Source organism: Cervus canadensis, chromosome 6 (assembly GCF_019320065.1).
Source record: "Cervus canadensis isolate Bull #8, Minnesota chromosome 6, ASM1932006v1, whole genome shotgun sequence".
In the NCBI taxonomy this organism is placed as follows: domain Eukaryota; kingdom Metazoa; phylum Chordata; class Mammalia; order Artiodactyla; family Cervidae; genus Cervus; species Cervus canadensis.
Window position 1 is genome coordinate 23,272,102 of NC_057391.1, and position 19,677 is coordinate 23,291,778.

General features: G+C 38.2%; 1 protein-coding gene across 11 annotated transcripts in view; it reads left to right on the forward strand.

Annotated features, from left to right (window-relative positions):
• The first annotated feature begins 10,133 nt into the window (after positions 1 to 10,133).
• The window catches only part of HNRNPC (heterogeneous nuclear ribonucleoprotein C), a 45,113-nt gene continuing 35,569 nt past the window's right edge, over positions 10,134 to 19,677 (forward strand). For 3 of the 11 annotated variants that reach the window (XM_043471269.1, XM_043471278.1, XM_043471280.1), the window contains exons 1-2: positions 10,135 to 10,289; positions 14,933 to 14,958. The gene's annotated coding sequence lies outside the window, so the exon portion shown is untranslated. Of the gene's footprint in view, positions 10,290 to 10,899; positions 10,945 to 14,437; positions 14,602 to 14,932; positions 14,959 to 15,492; positions 15,672 to 19,677 lie in introns of those variants that run through there. The other 8 variants (XM_043471275.1, XM_043471274.1, XM_043471270.1 and 5 more) reach the window with 8 other exon arrangements.

Genomic DNA, 19,677 nt, shown 5'->3' on the forward strand with positions numbered 1-19,677 from the left:
TACGGAAGGAGGATTGTTGGGGTCTGGGGGGATTTTGCAGGTGGAGATATAGAATGGTTTATACAGAGAGAGGAGAGTTTGAATAGAGTCAGGGATGGGCAAAGAGCAGGGTGGTCTTCGACAGAAGCAGGTAGGCAGACAAATTTGAGAAACAGAGTTGTGAGAATTCAAGTGAAAGGAAGCATATGTTGGAAGACCTTGCATATAAACTAGAGGAGTTATACTCATTCTGCAGAGGATGGGTGGAATTACACATTTTGAGCACAAGAGCAACAGAGTTAGGACTGTGGAAAGGCTTTAGGAAGATTCATCTGGAATAAGTGCACTAGAGAGACTGGCAGAGAAGAGCATTTGGATATTGCTGTGGTTCAGGAAAGTGACCTTGAACTAGGAAGGATGGTGGCAGGGAGATGGAAGACTGGGATAGATTACAAAGACACTGAGGAAAGAGAATCTAAATACTTGCCAACTAGTTGGGGGTGGGATGGAGTGAAGAAGGTGACAGGATTAAAGATGACCTAGTGACATTGTGTCTGGATGCCTAGCAGCCTGGCACAATACAGAGTTCTCCAAGTAAGAATACTGGAGTGAGTAGCCATTCCCTTCTCCAGGGAACCTTCCTGACCCATGCTGCAGGCAGATTCTTTATTATCTGAACCACAAGGGAAGCCCAGTGACACTGTGTCTGGATGCCTGGGAGACTGGCGCAATACAAAATGAATAAACCTTTTTCACTCCTCTCAAAAACCCCAGGGAAAGAAATGGAAGACTATAAACATGTATTCGATACAAACTTACAGTTCTTGCTTCCTCTAGAGAGCTCTCTCTTATTCTTTTCTCTAACTGTTTTGGTGTCCTCCAGTCCTGCAGAATCCTCTTGTCTTCCTGGCTTGTTAAGAGAGGAGTTAATACAGTTCTGTTTAGCTCTTAAGATGTTAACTCTTTGCAGATCAGAGCTTGAAGGTCCTGCACTTTTTCTGTTTCTGTTGTGGTTGGAGAAAGAGCAGTTAAAACATTCCTTAACATACCAACTTCTCAACTAAAGCTAAGGCTGAAAAAGTATTTATTTGATCTGAGATTAACAGAAATGTGTTGGTGTTGGGAGAAGGATCTTTGAATCACTTCCTGAAGGACAACAACAGTGGGAGATTTTCTGGAGCCCTGAGATCTCTCTGAAGGTAACAAACTCTGCTCCATTGGTGGGATCAATGTGCCTATTCAATCCATGTGTGCCAGGACCCTCTCAAGTAAAAGAATGTATATATTTCATCATTGTGACCATGGTTTTCAAACCAAATACTGGGATGTAATTGTGCAACAATAGAACTTGATATTTGAAAATTAGATGTTCTTAAAAATTCTGCATGCTGGTCACTGCATTCATACTATATATTAAGTGAAATCTAGTTTCAACTGTGATATGAAATTCTCTTTTATAAAAAATATTTATTTTATTTGGCTGCACAGGGTCTTAGTTGCTGCATGTGCGATCTCTGATCTTCACTGCAGCATGCAGACTGTTTCGTTGTAGTAGGTGGGATCTAGGTCCCTGATCAGGGATCGAACCTGGGCTGCCTACATTAGGAGCTTGGAGTCTTAGCCACTGGACCACCAGGGAAGTCCCAAAATTCTCTTTCTTATGCACACTCAGTATATACATTGAAAAGAGATTCCCAGGAGGGTTAGCATATTTAATGGACACTGTGTGACTTCCTTATGTCCTATGAACAAACTAAGAGAGACAATTAGGATTTATAAAGACTACTCAGAACACAGTAAGTGTCCCAGTAAAAACAAGAAAATCCAATTTAATATTTTCCCCAAGTCTAAATGTCAGAACTATAAAAACTGGCTTTTTTGGCACCCAAGATCACTTCTTGCTCAAGCAATTTCTCAGGGATCTTGGGTCCTCTCTCCTTTTTTGGCTTATCTAACCAGAATTAGTTCTGGGCAAAATTTTGAAGTAGGCCAAGTTTGTGTTTGGTGGTTTTGCTCTCTTTTTTTCTGAATCTCTGATTTTTTAAACGTTTCCTCCTACTCCTTTCAGACAACAAGTTACCTCTTGTTTTTCCCCTGACATCCTCATTACATTTTAGAATGAATTTATATTATTTGATTTTTTTTCACTAGGCTTAATATGCTCTTTTAAAGCAATCATTTTAATTATTTATTTATTTTTGGCTGCACCGGGTCTTTGTCACGTGGGCTTTCTCTAGTTGTGGCAAGTGGGGGCTACGCTTTGTTGTGCTGTGAGGGCGTTTCATTCCAGCCACTTGTGGAACACAGGTTCTAGAGTTCGGCCTCAGTAGTTGTGGTACACAGACTTAGTTGCTCCATGGCGTGTGGAATCTTCCTGGATCAGGGATTGAAACTGTGTCCCCTGCATAGACAGGCAGATCCTTATCCACTGTGCCACCAGGGAAGACCCAGGCTTAATATACTTCTAAATGTAGACTATAAGGCTTTGTTCCATGTTAAAGAAATTTAAGTCACCAAGAAGTTAGAGATATAATAATACCATTCTGATTGTAAAAGTAACACATGTTCATGGTAGACACAAACAGAAAAATAAAAAGAAGAAAATTAAATGTACTGGTAATCGTAACACCCAGAGATAACTACTATTATCATTTTGATTTATGCATGTATAAAAGCATAGATAATAATTAAAATAAAAATAGGATCATTTATTTTCTTTTTAAATTTATTCTTAAAAATTTAGTAAAATACTCATAACAAAATTTACTATCTTAATAATTTTTTTTATCTTAAGAATTTTTAAGTGTACAGTTCAATAGTGTTAAGTATTGTTAAAACACAAAATTCAACTTGAGTAAATTTTAAACATCTTATTGGTTTTCTTCAACAATCACAAATTTGGCAGAATTCTATCTAGCAGACCAAAAGGAGCTCCAAGGAGCTGTACAAAATGAGACTTTTATAGGCAGAAGGCAATGGGAACAAGTAAGTTATACTAGACAGAAGAGTGCTTAGTTACTGCATCCTTTAGGGAATGAATCTATCAGGCAGGTTACCTAAGGGGTGTGAATTAGGCAATTCCTGATTGGCTAGTTTAAGATTCCATTTTTGCCAATTCAAAGGCACGCCACCTTTCTTTGGGATATATTACCCCTAATTCAGCATTTCTTCAAATTCCCCAAATATATCATGTTTTGACCCCTACTATTCTGTTTTTATCACTCCCCAGAAGGAAATGGTAGTCAGGGTTCTCTGAACAATGAGAAAGTGAGCAAGGGTGTATGTCTTAGGATTTAGGTGGTGGTGGTGGTTTAGTCGCTAAGTTATGTCCAACTCTTGCGACCCCATGGACTGTAGCCTGCCAGGCTCCTCTGTCCATGGGATTCTCCAGGCAAGAATACTGGAGTGGGTTGCCATTTCCTTCTCCAGGGGATCTTCCAACTCAGGAATTGAACCCAGGTCTCCTGCATTGCAGGCAGATTGTTGACAGACTGAGTTACGAGGGAAGCCCTAGGATTTAGGTATCTGAATATAAATTGGGATGACAAGAAGGCAGTGTTCTGGGGGTGGAGTTGTGGAATAGGTAGTGATAAAAGGTAAGAATCTTTCTATAGTAAGAGCTGCCATATGATCCAGTGGTATCCATCCATATGATACCACTCCTGGGCATATATCCGGACAAACTATAATTCAAAAAGAAACATGAACCCCTATGTTCATAGCAGTACTATTTAAAACAACCAAGGCATGGAAACAGCCTGAATGTATACTGACAGAGAATGGATAAAGATGTGATACATATACACAGTGGAATATTACTCAGTCATAAAAAAGAATGAAGTAATGTCAGTTGCAGCAACATGGATAGATCTAGAAATTATCATACTAAGTGAAGTAAGTCAGAATCAGGAAGACAAATGTCATATGATATCACTTATATGTGGAATCTAAAATATGACACAGATGAACTTATCTATGAAACAGAAACAGATTCATAGATATAGAGAACACACTGGTGGTTGCCAAAGTGGAAGGGATAAGGCAGGGATGAACTGGGAGTTTGGGACCAGCAAATGCAAACATATCATATACAGAATGGATGAACAAGGACCTACTGTATAACACAGGGAACTTTATTTAATATCCTGTCATAAACCATGATGGAAAAGAATACAAAAAAGTATAAATATATGTATTACTGAATCACTTTGCTGTACAGCAGCAATCAACACATTACAGATCAACTACACGTCAATAAAATGAATGAAAAAGAAGAATCAGTCTACGGTAATGTTCCTCAGACATGAAGAAAGCTCTCCAAAGTTATGTTTAAAGAGTTCCTGGGTAAATTTTATAATGGTCAACCATATGAAACAATTACTATGCGAAATAAAATTTCAGACTTGAAAGGATTTGGGCCAGTTCACACAGTATTTTTATGACCTTTAGATGTTTTCTCAAAAGGTCAATTTCTACCATCATAGGTAAAATAAGCACTAATTGTTAAATGTAAGATTTGTCCACTGTAAAGTACTTTGTAAGCTGTACAAAGATTAGCTTAAAGAAAAACTACCAGAGGATAAAATCTTGTGCTGCAGAGCTAGAAGGAGAACAGATGGCATGAGTGTTAGAGCAGGCTTAACCTGCAAGAAACCAGATTTAGGTCATTGCTGGGACGAAAATTAGAAGAGAAGCAAAGAAGACAAAGGGAAAAAATGGAGAAAAACATTTAGTAGAAATGGGAAAAAAGAAACTGAGGAAATAAGAAAAAGTCCTCTTAAGTCATTTATTTTCACATTTCCTTGAAAGTGCTGGGGCCTATATTATATAGATTCCACAGCATCAGGTACTTATATTTAGTAGCAATTTATTATAAGCAATTGCCTAATTATTCATTTAATACTTGACTCTGTTCTGAACATCAGGAACTACATCTATTTTGTTTACTTCTATGTCCTTGTGATCTGTTACAGTACTTGGCACAATTGCTTATTACATAGCATATATTTGTTCATACATATTTGTTCAATAAATAAAATTTCCACTGTGGCAAATCTTACATTATTAATAACTATGTACGGTTATATGCACTCTAGAATCAGACTTCCTAGAGTCAGAATCATAGCTGAATCAAAAACTAGCTGTGCCACTTTAGGCAAATGATTTAATTTCTCTGTGCTTTAGTTACCTCACCTTTAAACTGGGGATAATAAAATTGCCACATGAAAAGTACTTCACACACAGTTATAGAAAAATTATGTTTTTTTTTTTCCTATTTTTAACATAATGGTGGCCAATAATACTTAAAATCAGATACTACTTGACCTCAAAACCACTAGATGTCATGATTCTGAGTTGCTTTAATCTTTCTAATTTTTTCAAGCTTTATGGATACAGATTTTTTACTTATTTTTAAATTTTTGAGCTCAAGGTTTTGGTTACTAAGAAAAAGATTAAAAAGTTCTCTGATTACAGATATTCAGGTAAAAATAAATCCATATATACATCTTTAAAAACTGTAAAAATCTATACCAAATAGTTAAGAATGAATGTTTTTGGAGGACAGAGCACATAGATGCTTTCACTCTTTCTGTATTTTAATTTTTTACAATAATCACAAATTATTAGAAAAAACAATAGGATATTTCCATTTGGGAAGCTTTAAAATAAAAATAGAAAAAACCCCTAAAACACTAGAAACCTTGAGGATATATAATCCAATCAAAGTGACCAATAAACCAATAATATTATTAACAGTGTATAACATCTTTTTTGGAGAATCTATGCCCTGTTGGAGGACAGCAGGGGCTGCCAGATGTAGGGCCTTGTGGAAGGGATAACTGATAGGTAATGAGGGGCCAGTCAGGAAAGAGCTGTGAATGAAACAATGAAAATGTAGGACTGAAACAGAGCGCTATTATAGGATTTTAGTATAGGAGTCACAATAAAAGTGAATGCTTTCAAATGATTATCATGAGAGCAGTTTGCAGGATCAGCTTGAGGGACAGACTCAATATAGTATAACAGGATGCATTCAAAGTTTAAGGGTCTTGAAAGTGCTGTGTAATATCTTTACCATATCATTTTTCTGGTAGAATATGATTGCCTGTAGAAGATAGATTGTCAAGTCAGAAAGGTCTCCCAATCAGGGTAAAAAAAAGCATAAAGTAGTGTTGGGTATTCGGAGAAGGCAATGGCACCCCACTCCAGTACTCTTGCCTGGAAATCCCCTGGATGGAGGAGCCTGGTAGGCTGCAGTCCATGGGGTCACTAGGAGTCGGACACGACTGAGCGACTTCACTTTCACTTTTCACTTTCATGCATTGGAGAAAGAAATGGCAACCCATTCCAGTGTTCTTGCCTGGAGAATCCCAGGGATGGGGAGCCTGGTGGGCTGCCATCTATGGGGTTGCACAGAGTCGGACACGACTGAAGTGACTTAGCAGCAGCAGCAGAGGGAGAGGCAATGAGAATTGTATTGGTAAAGTCCTATTTGACTTGTTGAATAGAATAAGGTAGATAACTAGGTACACTGAGGATATGTAGGATGACAGATATTGAGGAAAATATTCAGCCAGTAAGTCAATTAAAAATCAAATCAGGCATTTCAAAGCTGTTGCAGCTTTTCCTTTCTTCTTCCTCTTGACAGGTGGCTTAGAACTGGGAGGAAGAAAGGTTGCAGGGGCCATATTATTCTGGTAATACCTCTAAGCCACATAAAGCCTTCTTAAAAGAGAAATTCCTTCTTGAATCAAAGACAAAAGTATAGTTTTGTTTTTTCTCTTTAGCCCAAGGCAAGGCATTTCACCCACCACTCTGTAAACCTAGGTTTCAGAGCCTCAAAACCAGATAGTTGTGAATGATTATGATCAACACGGTGCTTTGCATTCTGCCTTGTATTATGCTGTTTTGCTCTTGAGAGTCCCTTGGACTGCAAGGAGATCAAACCAGTCCATCCTAAAGGAAATCAGTCCTGAATATTCATTGGAAGGACTGATGCTGAAGCTGAAATTCCAATACTTTGGTCATCTGATGCAAAGAACTGGCTCATTGAAAGGACCATGATGCTGGGTAAGAGTGAAGGCAGGAGAAGAAGGGGATGACAGAGGATGAGATGGTAGGATGGCATCACCAACGTGATGGACATGAGTTTGAGTAAGCTCCGAGAGTTGGTGATGGACAGGGAAGCCTGGCAGTGCTGCAGTCCATGGGGTTGCAAGGAGTTGGACACGACTGAGTGACTGAACTGAACTGAAGGAATTACTATTTCTATTTCCTATCTCTTCTCCCACTGCCCCTCCATTACTGAAGTCTGGCTAATGGCTTTCTACAATGTATACAGAGTCACTTAATAAAAGCAGCCAACTTAAGAAGTTTAAGGGTGTTTAAGTAGAAGAGATAAAGGAAACTTCCTACTCTCCAATTCACCTGCCGCTCTGTAAGAGTCTTAAAACTAGATAATTGTGAATGATTATGATCAACATGGTGCTTTGCATTCTGTCTTGTATTATGCTATTTTTGCACTTGTTTTCTCACCCTTAGTAAATTCAAGCTACTTGATGGAGGGATTGGATGTTAATTCTTCTTGGATCCTCCATATCCACCCCATCTAGCAATGGGGAGAACTTGGAAGAAACATAAATGCTCTCTCTTAAGTACTCCCTTGCACCAAATACAGTGATAGTTAATAAGTGTGTGCATGCATGCTTAGTCTTGTCCAACTCTTTGCAACGCCATGGACTGTAGTCTGCCAGGCTTCTCTGTCCATGAGATTTTCCAGGCAAGAATAATGCAGTGGGTTACCATTTTTTCCTCCAGGGGATCTTCCCAACTCAGAGATCAAACCTGCATCTCCCATATTAGCATGTGGATTCTTTACCACTGAGCCACCTGGGAAGCCCCAGTTAATAAGTAGGTCATGTCAAGGATCATGCAGTAAAATTGATTTCTGGTAAAATGAATTTAAATATTAAAATTTTATAAATATTTTTATTCTATGAGAACCATGAGCAATAAAACATGCTAGTATTTATTTTTGTTTACTTAAGAAACACAAATAACATGTCAATCAAGCCTCATACTATCTGGGTTCCTCTGAGTAAGAACTGTATAAAATATTTAATAGAAAAAAGGATAGTCTACCTGTTTGTTCAGGGAAAATAACAATTTCTCCTGATAAATAAAAGCTAATAATTAATTTAACACAAATTTCAGACACTCTCTGTTTAAAGTCCTAGGACATGTAGTAGGCAAAGGGAATACAGAGGGCAATAAGAATCAAACTCCGTAATCAAAAGACATACTATCCATCAGAGGAGAAGAGATGAATGTAAAATTAACCACAGTGCAATGAGGTCATTTTAAATAAATTGCAATGTGGCAACTGAGCTGAGGCTTTAAGCACTTGGAGATGTTTCCTCTCTGATTACTTGTCAAACTTAACAACTAGGAAAATAAAGAAAAGCACAGGGAAGTTTAAGGGGAGAAAAAAAAGCACAAGTTCTCTCACAAGGGGGGAACCACTATTAACATTTTAGTTTATTTTTTCTTGCATGCTTTTTGTTTTTGCTTAAAACAATACATGCATGTAGCAAAAAGTTCAAATTGTAAAGAAACGCATACCATTGAAAAATGTAAAAGGTTCGCTCCCCAAAGATACGTCCAAATAAATTTCTAGGCCCGATCTGGAGTAGCTCCAGCTGGGGGTGTCCCCTTAGCAAACTGAAACTTCAAGTTCCTGTAAAAGGTCAGCTTGACCAGAAACGTAGTACACCTAGTCAGTCAATCTTCTCAAACGCCATACTTTTTAGGCCATATACTTATTTCCTTGTTCCTTAATCTTTCTAAATAAGGTCAGATACACAACCGCAGGCGACCAAACTCTTGATTGCCTTGCTGCTTTTAAGTCTGTATTAAGCTCATTCTTGCCCAAACTCCCTGGGGGAGTGCTCCACTGCTTGTGAGTCACCATACTCTTCCAACCATGAATTGTTTACATTTGAGTAAAGGACATTAAACTCGTTACTAAATTGTCTTGATTTTTGCCATGTGACAGGTAAGTTTCCTTGTGACTCTCTCTGAAATTAAGAATTAATTTGAAACTAATGCATAAAACTGTATTCACAAATGCATATATTGCTTAAAATGCATAGAGTATCACATTCTGTAGATTTCTGCGTCTTGCTTTCCCCAACTACACAGAGAAATATCCTTTAGTCTATTCCGAGCACAGCTGGCCCTTATTGCATTGCGTGTTCGGCTGCTATAATATAACCAGAGGGACTGCAGTGCAGACGGTGCCAGTAGGTGGGAGACAGGATCGTTTCAGGATGCGGAGAACTAAGGGACCCGATTGTGGGTTCGGGCTGGGGAGAGCTGGCCCGTTGAACCAATTTGGTTGGCATATAGGGTATTAGAAAGTGAGATGACTTGGGGCCAGAGGACGAATGCTGTAGTATTCCAGGCCAGTATTTTAGACTTTATTTACCTTTTGCTGTGGAGAGGTGACTAAGTCAGTTGTTTTGCGTGAAACAATGGGTTGTCTGAAGGGCTTGGCAAGCTGAGAAATGTCCAGAAAGGAGCTCTAGGGTTGGAAAAACTGCAGGGCTGGTTTGTATTCTAGCTTTTAGTGCTCTCTCCCCAGTCAAAGAAAAAAACAATGTTTTTTTGTCCACACCACGGGCTACAGCTTTTCCCTTTACCTAGGCCGGGAGCTAGGGCAGACCTTTTGGAAGTCTACCAAACAAGACCCGGCAATCTTTACCCGCCCCCCGCGCCGCGGGAATTCCAAGATCCGGGTGGGCCTCCTTCTAGGCGCTCTGAAGAGCAGGGATGGGATACTGAGACCGCCAATCAGACATCTCGGATACCCGGATGTGAAGCGGTGCGCCTTACAAAGGCAAGTTTCCACCCAGAGCTTCGTCAGGGTACAGTGGCCAATAAGCATGTCTCAGAAGATAAATGACAGGAACTATAACCAGTTACAAACTAGTTTCTCCCACGCATGTGGAAATTCTCTAGATTAGTCTAACCCACTGCTGATTGTGATTGGATAGAATTGTGAAGAGCGGTAGAACTGTCTAATGAGAAGCGGGAGCGAGAAAACTCGCAGCCAATAGGAGGATTCTCAGGAGTGGGGCGGGTCTAGACCTTCGCCTCGGCGGCAGAGGAGACTCGGGGGCCATTTTGTGAAGAGGCGAAGACTGAGCGATTGCGACCGCGTTGCCGACCTCGAGCAGCAATCGGCTTCTCCACGTAGAACCCAGGGGTAGGAGATTCAGAATCGAATCTCTTCTCCCTTCCCCCTCCTGGTAAGTGGAGGGAGCGGAAGAAGGGGAAGCGCTGGGTTCTTTGGGGAGCGCGAGGTGGAGTGGGAGAGAGGACGAGGGAACCCTCCCCTCGGTAGAGTAAGCAGGCTCCCATTTATTCTCTGGTTTGGGGGATTAGATCTTACGCGGAGTTTTCTAGGCCTCAGCCCTTGCGTAGATTTTTAACCCAGTGTCCTCTAGGCCACAACCGGCAGGGAAAATGCTGTTTTTCTTTTTCGCTCACCTGTGTTAACGGCTGTTCTTTCATTTTCTGTGACCATGAGGACTCTGAAATTGTGAAAGGGATGATCAAAAATGCTCATGAATGTAGTTCAGTTAATGTAGTGTCGATGCTTCCTGTTAAATTTTAAAATTAGGTGGGGGATGGGGAAGGGTTATCAAACAAATTTTTTGTACCGCAAGCCTCCAAATTCTGGAGCGTACCGCAGGGTATAAATATGAAAACAATAGGTTTAACATTTTACTGGTTACTTTTTAGTTTACGCCTCTCTGAACAAATGATGGACCTCGAAATATTTTCAATTTTATTAAAAAAATTGTAATCTGATTTACATATTAACAGTAATAATTAAAGCTGGATTTTTATCTGCAGGTTACAAATCACTTGAAATAAATAAGTTAGTGGAACTTGCTTGAGGTAGGTATTACTATCTTTCTTAGACAGAAACCGAGGCATGAGTGTTGATTGCCTGGGTCATATTAATCAGCCGAACTAGTAAGGAATTTGGTCGCCAGGTTAAGTCAAGTGGCTTTACCTCCCCGTTGAATAGTAGATACTAAAAGTAATTACAGAACTAGCGGCAACTGGAAATTCCCAAACTGCTCTTGGGGAAAAGATTATGAGTATTGCGTTTATTAATGTAACGTCCTAAGATTTTGTGAAGTTTGATTTTCGGGATATTCTGGCATTAATTTTCTGGACCATGCCAAAGTTGGCAAAAATGCATAACTATATGCTTTTTGTTAAGCAGGTATTACGGTGGTTACTATTTGCTAAGCCCTGAAAGTTACTAAACAATTTTTGCCAAGTTTGTAAAAATTACATAAGCTTCAAAGTATTACATTCACTTATCCAAGAAACCGCTTTTTTTTGATCTTTGTATAAGATTTAGGTGATTTTGTTTTTCATAATGCGTTAAACATTCACAAACAGTAATGTTAAGCACAGTTTAAGCCCAGATTGGGTAAATTTGTCCCTTAGGAACAGAAGCTAAAACTGTTACTCTAGGTAGCTATATATTGATCCCTTACCATATAGATTTTGTAATAGGAATCAAAAGCTTTGCCTTTAAAAAAATAAAAGCTTAAGCATTTATATTGTCACATGGACTTTAAAAGGGCAATGATTGGTTAATTTAGGAAATCATACACCTAATATTGTTGGCAAATAAAGAGAAATGTAGGAAATAAGTATTTAAGAATGGTTAAATCCTTAAATGGAAATGAAAATTACTTGAAGGGCACCTTTCTTGCCTTGAGGTGTTAGAAATGGGTTCCTTAAAAAAAAAAAAGAAATGGGTTCCTTAGGATCAGCATGTACCAAGGTAACAGTTTAATATCACTCATCCGGAATGATTTGGCCACAAAATTAATATCTGAAATAATTCTAGATTTGATTTCAAATAGATAGGCATTAGTAACATTTTCATGTTGGCTGGAGAAGAGGGATTTAAGAAGGATGGCTCCTTAAACTTGGAGGACCTGTTTGTGATTCCCATGCTTAATGCCTCCTGCTGTTTTCTTTGGTAGAGGATATAAACACCTTATTCCTGATTAGGTATCTAGAGGGTTTTGCATAGCGTGACCTTGTTTTGGATGGAATTTCTGTTCGAAACAAGCAAGGAATAAGCTCCAAAATAGCTAGTTATTCTAATCTTCAAGATTAATTTATATTAACTGGAGGATGTGTGAGATGTCACGTGGGGAGTGTGACAGTTGAAAGAACCCTGGTCTAGGAGTTAAGAGAACTGGATTTTTCCCCCCTGCTGCTTATTACCTACCTGTTAGGCAAATCAGTTAAACTTTCTGAAATTCAACTTTATAAGGGGTCTTAGACTTCTTACCTCTTAATTTCTATTTTCTGTAATTCATTTGTTGCCAGAAGGCTAAATAGTGTACAGAAATAGTTTTATTTGTTGACAGCAGTTTTTGTGTATTAGTAATTACTGTTAACTGTATTAATAACAGTATTTCAATCTTCAGGTCATTTTATTGTCTTTGGGGAGCACTATTTGCTCATACTTAATATATATATTCATTCATTCTCATTGGGATCAGGGAGGCTTAAAATTTTGCACATACTAGATAGTTGACTGTGGTGAAAACCAGAACTTTAAGATGTAGCATAGCTGCGTGCGTTCTCTTAGATATTGGAAATCTGAGATTTATAAAGGGAAAAGGGATTTCTGTAGGGCTTTATGGTATAGCATTTAGTGTGGTAGGTTATAATCTTCGAGTTACTATGTTTCAATCCTAATTGGGGATAGAGATTCTTTATTAAACTCTATACAGTAGTTTTTTTTTTTTTTTTTTAACTCTATATAGTAGTATTTAAACATGAGCAGACATTAGGACCAGCAAGAGGGCTGGTTAAAACAGATTTTTGGGCTCTCCATCACCACTTTCTAATAAATTCAGTCTGGGGTAGACCCTATTAATTTGCATTTCTAATATGTGCCACGCTATCTTGGTTGGCAGCCCTCTCTTTGAGAATACCCGTTTAGAAGATGCAAATCTCCTAGAGGTTTGACAAAGTATAAACTACAGGTATACTATTAATTGCAAAAGTTACAGTTAGGTGTTCAATTTGGTTAATCATTTTTATGAGGGGTAGCTAATCAATTAAACATAGCATCTTGGGAGACATCTTAAGTTCTTGAATTTGAAAGATGTAAATGTTTTCACATTACTTTTTAAGCTTATAACATGTTTGCCGAGGATTTGTTTGTAGATGAACCAGTTATTTAACATCCTGACATTATTGACTACCAAGTTCAGGCTGTGATTCCAAAGAAGAAAAGTGAATGTCTCACCATAACTGAACATCCCTTACACTTAACACATTCAGAATGTATATTTGAATGTACATTCAAATAATTGTACATTTTCTGTAACTTTTTTTTTAATAGTTTGTACATTTGTAAAATTTAACACATCAGTTAAAATTTAACACAGTCTAAGTGTAAAAGCTTCTGTGGTCTGCTACTTCTCAAAAATAGAGTTAATAGTACCTTTTCCATTGCTGTAGTCATTAATGTGTAATTGATTTAAGGAACACTTTTAAGCTCAGCTTAAATTTTTTTAGTCCACTGACATTTGGATAGAATAAAATCTCATGGCTGAATATTAAAATGCAAGTACAGTCATTCTTATTTGCTCAAAGACCTACAATCTAATTGCAAATCTTAGCCAGTCTGTTGTGGTGGTACCTTTCAGATTCTTAGAATTCCTATCTTGGAATTAGCCATGTGTACTATTTGTAAACAGTGGGACCACAAAGAAACATGTACTTTTTGCATGTTTTTTTTTTTTTAACATTGTATAGTCAGTAGCCATAATAACCTTTTTCCTTCATCTGACTTTTCATTCTGTTACTGAGTGGATTAATGTGCTCTTTGTGTAAACTGTTTCCCTGACAGGTTCTGTCAGGTCTTACAGATTGACCACTCATTTGTTTTGAGACTAGATGTCATCTCTAGTATGTATCTTCAGAGTAGACCCTTCTCCTTCAGTTTGTATGGTAGGAAAAGCTACCTGGGCCTAAAATTTAAAACATGAATCTGCTTTCTGATGTTTGACATTTGCTCACTTCATCTCTGTTTACCTGGTTTTTCTAAATTTTCTTCTACCAAACTGATTATCAAGATGAGCGTTTGAATGTGGATTTTTTTTTGAGACCCTTAAGGGAATATAGGTGCATATGTAATTAAAATAGTCACCTACTGACATTGAAGAATTGTGAAGCCAGTCACTGGTAGAGGTGATAATTCTATAGAGGCTCTCCCCATCCAGTGGGATGTTAATGCTTTACCAGAATGTTACATGAAATGGACAGATGTTTCTGTCTTGGGGGTTTAGGGCACAACATTTCTGAGGAACTCTGACTCAATCTGTCCCTTCTCCTTTCACAGGGCAGCAAGGCGAACCCCATCCCTACTCACTGGAGCTCAGCTTTGATTTTTAACCTCCCTTCCCCACCCTTCCAGAACACACACATTCCCATTCCAAAATTGATTTTATAAAGACATTTTAAACATAATGATGCAACTTGGTGTGCACTACGGCAAATTTACAGGTGTTTTTTTTTTTCAATTGTTTCCAAAAACGGGACTTGGATTTAAGATGTAATTTTTAAATTTCTATTTCTATTTTTTCTGCAGCAATTGGGTTAGAGGAGGAGGAGCCTTTTAGCCTCTCATAAACTGACCTCTCTACTTCCTCGTGTATTTTTAAGATTGATTGATGATGTGGAAAGGGCTTTGCTTGTCTGCTACTGAGAACTTTACCCTTGCGGTTTTTGTGGAAACTGCTTTTGGAAAGAGAAAAGAAATGAACTTTACTGACTTGACATTTTTGCACCTCCCGTTTTTCTAATCTGGGCTATTTTTATTTTTGTTTTTTTACAGTGAGATTTTTTTGATCTTCAGCTACAGTAAGTTATTCCAATTTTTTTTTTACATTTTTCCTGACTTTCCGCTGATTTCCTTTTTATTGTTGTTACTAGTTACTATTATTTATTATTATACTTAATGATGGTGATGATGATGATGATAATGACACTGATGATTTTTAACCGGATTAAAATCGAGTTTTTCTGAATGTTCATTAAGAATTTCTCCGGCCTCCTGATTGACTTTGGAGTTTTATATCTTGGGAGAGAAAGTGAAGGCATTAGCATTTTTAAGTGGATTGATCACATAAACCTTTTCTCTCCCAACCCTCCCCCCTTGCCCTTATCCCCTTCCCCACGCTCGAAAGAATTTTACTGGCTGTTAAGTCTGTGACCTTATTTTTCCTGATCTTTAACTTAACTGTTTTAGAGCATCTCTGGACGTCTGTATTTTTTATTTTTTTATTTTTGTTTTTTTTTATTTTTAATCTTTCATTTGTTAAATTTTTAAACTGTGCTGCAATAAAATGTGTGTGGTATTACTTAACACCTATGACGGTGATGGCATTTTCCCAGAAAGCCATCCCCCTCCTGTTTCCCTTGAAATCCCATCCTGCTTGTCCTGTACACTACCCGTCACAAACCACAAGCTGCAGCAACACGGATGCCCAGCCTGGAGCAGCAGCAGCCAGGATGACCTGGAGCCAGGGGGGCCTTCGGAACAGATGCACACCCTTCCTGGGTGATGGTAAGAGGTGTGAGGTCCACTTGGTTTCGTTGGAAAGACTAGGAAATAACACCTGTTTAAGTTGATGTGGTGCAGGTGATAGCTTCTGGAAATGTTTGGGTTAGGCTTTTGTGTGTGTATCTCAAGATGTTCCCTAAGGAAGGACCCTTCAGGGTTTTGTAAACTAATGGAATTACAAGTGTCAAACTTGGGGTCCCGAGGGTTTTTGATAAAGGAAAGAGCAGCTGAAGTTTACATATATTTTAGGATGGAAATAGCATGTTTTAATTATCAGCAAGACAAAAACATTAGGTATTCTTTTTTTAGAGTATTGCAAATTAGTAAAGATTTTCTGTCATTTAGAGTAATCTTCCTTGGGATTGTGACAATAATTTTGGATTGTATTCAATTTAGACTTTTTTATCATTAAAATTTAGCGTGAATCAACCCACAAGAAACATGCTTTGATATTGAAATGCTATCTGACTGGAAGGGTTTTTAAAAACAAAAGGATAAATAGACTTTTTAACCTCAGAAAGCAGGAAAATCTGTATAATCTCTATATCCAAACCAGGAAAGATCAAGGATTGACCTCTTTTTCAGTGATTACGTGTGGCCCAGCTACATGTTAGGGAATCGACTGTGTTCCAAAGGTTAGTAAGACTGAATATTCACAAGAAAAATGCAGAGATTAATAAGGATGTGGATAGTCAAAGTGTTAAAAATAATAGCAACCAGTAGAAATCGCAGAGAGTAGGACACAACTGAGTTACTAACACACAGTAATATTTTACTGACAGCGGTGAAATGTTTTGATAATTCACTTGAGAGTTGCTTTAATATTGAGCCGGGGTAAGGCCAGGGGAGAAGTAGAGTGGTTTTTAACGGTATACTTACTGCTGTGTGTACTGGAGTACATCACATACTTGACCCCTCCCCTTACTCCTGTTGAAAGTAAAATCTAGTTAAAGTGAAAACTGAAGGCAGCCTCAAAGGAAAACAAAATGGGAGAAAATTAAGTAAAATGTCGTGAGGTTACCTGGAAGAGGAATGGAAAATTTTCTTTTAGGTCCAGGTTTTATTGATATCCTTTTACAAATCCATTATTTTATGGGTCATGTTCTTCTGGTTTGCGGAATGCAAGAAGGTATAATAGTTCTTCAGGGACTCAGCCTTGTGAGGGAGACGGATGGATGAGATAATGTCACTGTGGTTAAAGGTAGGCACAGAGCCTATAGAACTGTGCAATAGATGGGTGCCTAATTGACTCCTAAGAGGTCAGGAAAGGCTTTTAGAGAGTTAAGGCCAGATTATAAAAATTTTAATACCACGCCAAGGAATTTGTACTTTATCCAGAAACCAACGTCTATTAAAAGATTCTGAACTGAGGAGTGACATCAGATTTTCATTTTTATAAATGTCACTGTAATAGCCATGTGGAAATGGCGTAGAGGAGAATGAGATTGGAGTAGGTGACAAGAAACTGGAATAGACGGAAGAACAATGAACTGGCTTTACTGGCCAGTTCACTGGGCAAATACCACTGCCAAAAGCAATGGTATTGGGATTAGGAACCAGTAAATTTAGGATTTGGTGGTGGCTGTGATATGAAGAGTGACAGATTTGGGAAGATTCCCAGCTTTCAAGTTAGAAATGTTGTTTGTTAAACATTTGAATGCTTATTCTGAAAATCACCATTAGGCTTGGGCGTATACAGGTGAACAAAACATACTGTCTCCTGCCCTGGAGTATTATAGCCCTATAGCCCATTGAGAGAAGAGAGAAAAAAACAGCACTTTCACAGTCTAGATCCATGAAGGAAAAGCGATGATAGTTAAGGGAGCCAGATACAGATATGGCAGTGAAAGGGTGCTGCCAGCAAAGAGACCTTAGGAGCTGATGTTGAAGTCAGCAGTTGGATTATCTTAGAGAGCCCAGATAGGTGGGGGGGTGGGAGGGAGTTGGCCTCATTTCAAGAAATCCTACTAGAAAATAGTCACCAAGAATACCCAAACAAGATGTGAGGTTGGAAAGGTAGGCAAAAACCAAGCATAGTATATGGGCCCATGTTTAATATCTAGATTACTTCGGACACAATAGGAATTTGTTTGAGGACTTTGGAGATTAGAGAGAGCTGGTTACTTTCTTGGAATTTCCTTTTGGCAGTTGTGTGGGGAATGTTAATAATGAAGACTAAGTGTAAGTAGGACTAAAGACTAGGTTAGAAGACCTCTGTTAAAATAGGCCACTATCTATTCATCTCTTGAAGGTAGTAATCCTAGGCCTCACGGCACTTGGCCCTGGTTTTTCAAATGAGATTTCTTTGTGTGTGTTGATGAATAAGAGTTTGAAGAGGATATTTAGTTAGGCTTTAGGAAGTTAGTTATTTCTCTAACACCCCTGTTGAATCAGACCTGACATAATAGCTTTCCTATTTGAAAGGAGAAATGAAGTACAAAATCTTTAGTTTCTTGAAAGTGGTAAACGGGAAACTTACTGTGTGTCCATTGCTGTTAAAGTTCCTGTGTTAACTTAATCATCATAACCTTATGTAAATATTACTGTCTTTCACATTTTGGAGATGAGACTATTCGAGCACAGATTTGCATAATTTGCCAGAAGTTAGACATACCCAATAAATGTCACATGAGGCATGGATTCAACCCAGGCAGTTAAAACTGTAGATATCAAGTCTTAATCATACTAGATTGACTGTACTTGATATGTGAAGTATTCTAGAAAAACATCTTTAATTTGATTAAAGTGCCTAAAACAAAAAACTGCTCTGGACTTCTGTTTTTAGCAAGTTTTAAGCAAGATGTCATTTTTGTTAAACTATTTTGTTCAGTTTACAACAGTTTAAATAGCATGAAGTATCCAAGGTAATTATTTGGGTAGATACAGGTTTGTAGTATAATTTTGAAGACACTTTGGTTGTAGCAACATTCTTCAGGGAAATAAGCATAGTAAACATTTAAAAGTGAGTTTCACTTGGGAGAAAAGAAGTAATCGTATAATTTATGGTTTTAAAAAATACGTAACCCAGAAGGATTTACTAAATCCAGTGGTCCTTTTCCAATCCTTATCAGTCTTGTTGGTATGATTTAACCAGTTGAGCCGCCACTTTAAAAGAATATTTTCTACTTAGCTTCCAGGTTTTATTCTCTTTCTGGCTATTCCTTCTCCCAAGTGTGTTCTTCTACTTCTTTTTCCTACTCACACTTCCCTGGGTCATTTCATTCAGTCACATGATTTTCTATACTATCTGTAAGCTGATGATGCCCAAACATGTATCACCAGCCTGGACTTCTCTTTATTGTCTCTATCCATTTACCCACCTGACAGCTCCCGTGAGTGTTAAGTACATATGTTTAAAAGTCCAAAACTGGGCTCCTGCTGTTCTTCTCTCAGACTAGTTTCTTCTGCAGTGTTGCCCATTTCAGTTAATGAAACTGGCGTTTTCGTGTCAGTTAGGTCAGACTTTGATTAGCCATCCTTGACTTTTTTTCCCTCTCATACCTCATCTTTGGCATTGTAGAAAACACTATCATTTCTGCCTTTAAATTATAACAAGGATTCACTTCTGCTGTGACTTGATCCAATTTCAAGCCATCATTTGTCTTTGGTACATTATTGCAATATATTTCTTTTACACCTCCACCCCAGTGTGTGGTAGCTAGATTGAGCCTATTAAAATAATAATGTTTGAAAAATGTATTACCTGACTGTCCAGTTTGAAACTCACTTAATAACTGCCTATTTCAGCATTCAAGTCAAAATTGTATTGTGATTTACAACATGTGCTATATGATCTGTTGTGCACCTCCTTCCTTGTTAATTGTATACTACTCTGCTTCAGCCACACTGGCCTCCTTAACTGAGATTTGAATACACTAGGTATTCCTACCTCAAAAGCCTTTGGGAGGGGGCGACGGGGGGTGTTTCTTCCCCAGACAGGTTGGATTCCTCAGTTCATTTTCGTTCTTACTCAAAAGCCATCACCTCAGTGTTGTTTTCTCTCACTTAGCCTTCTA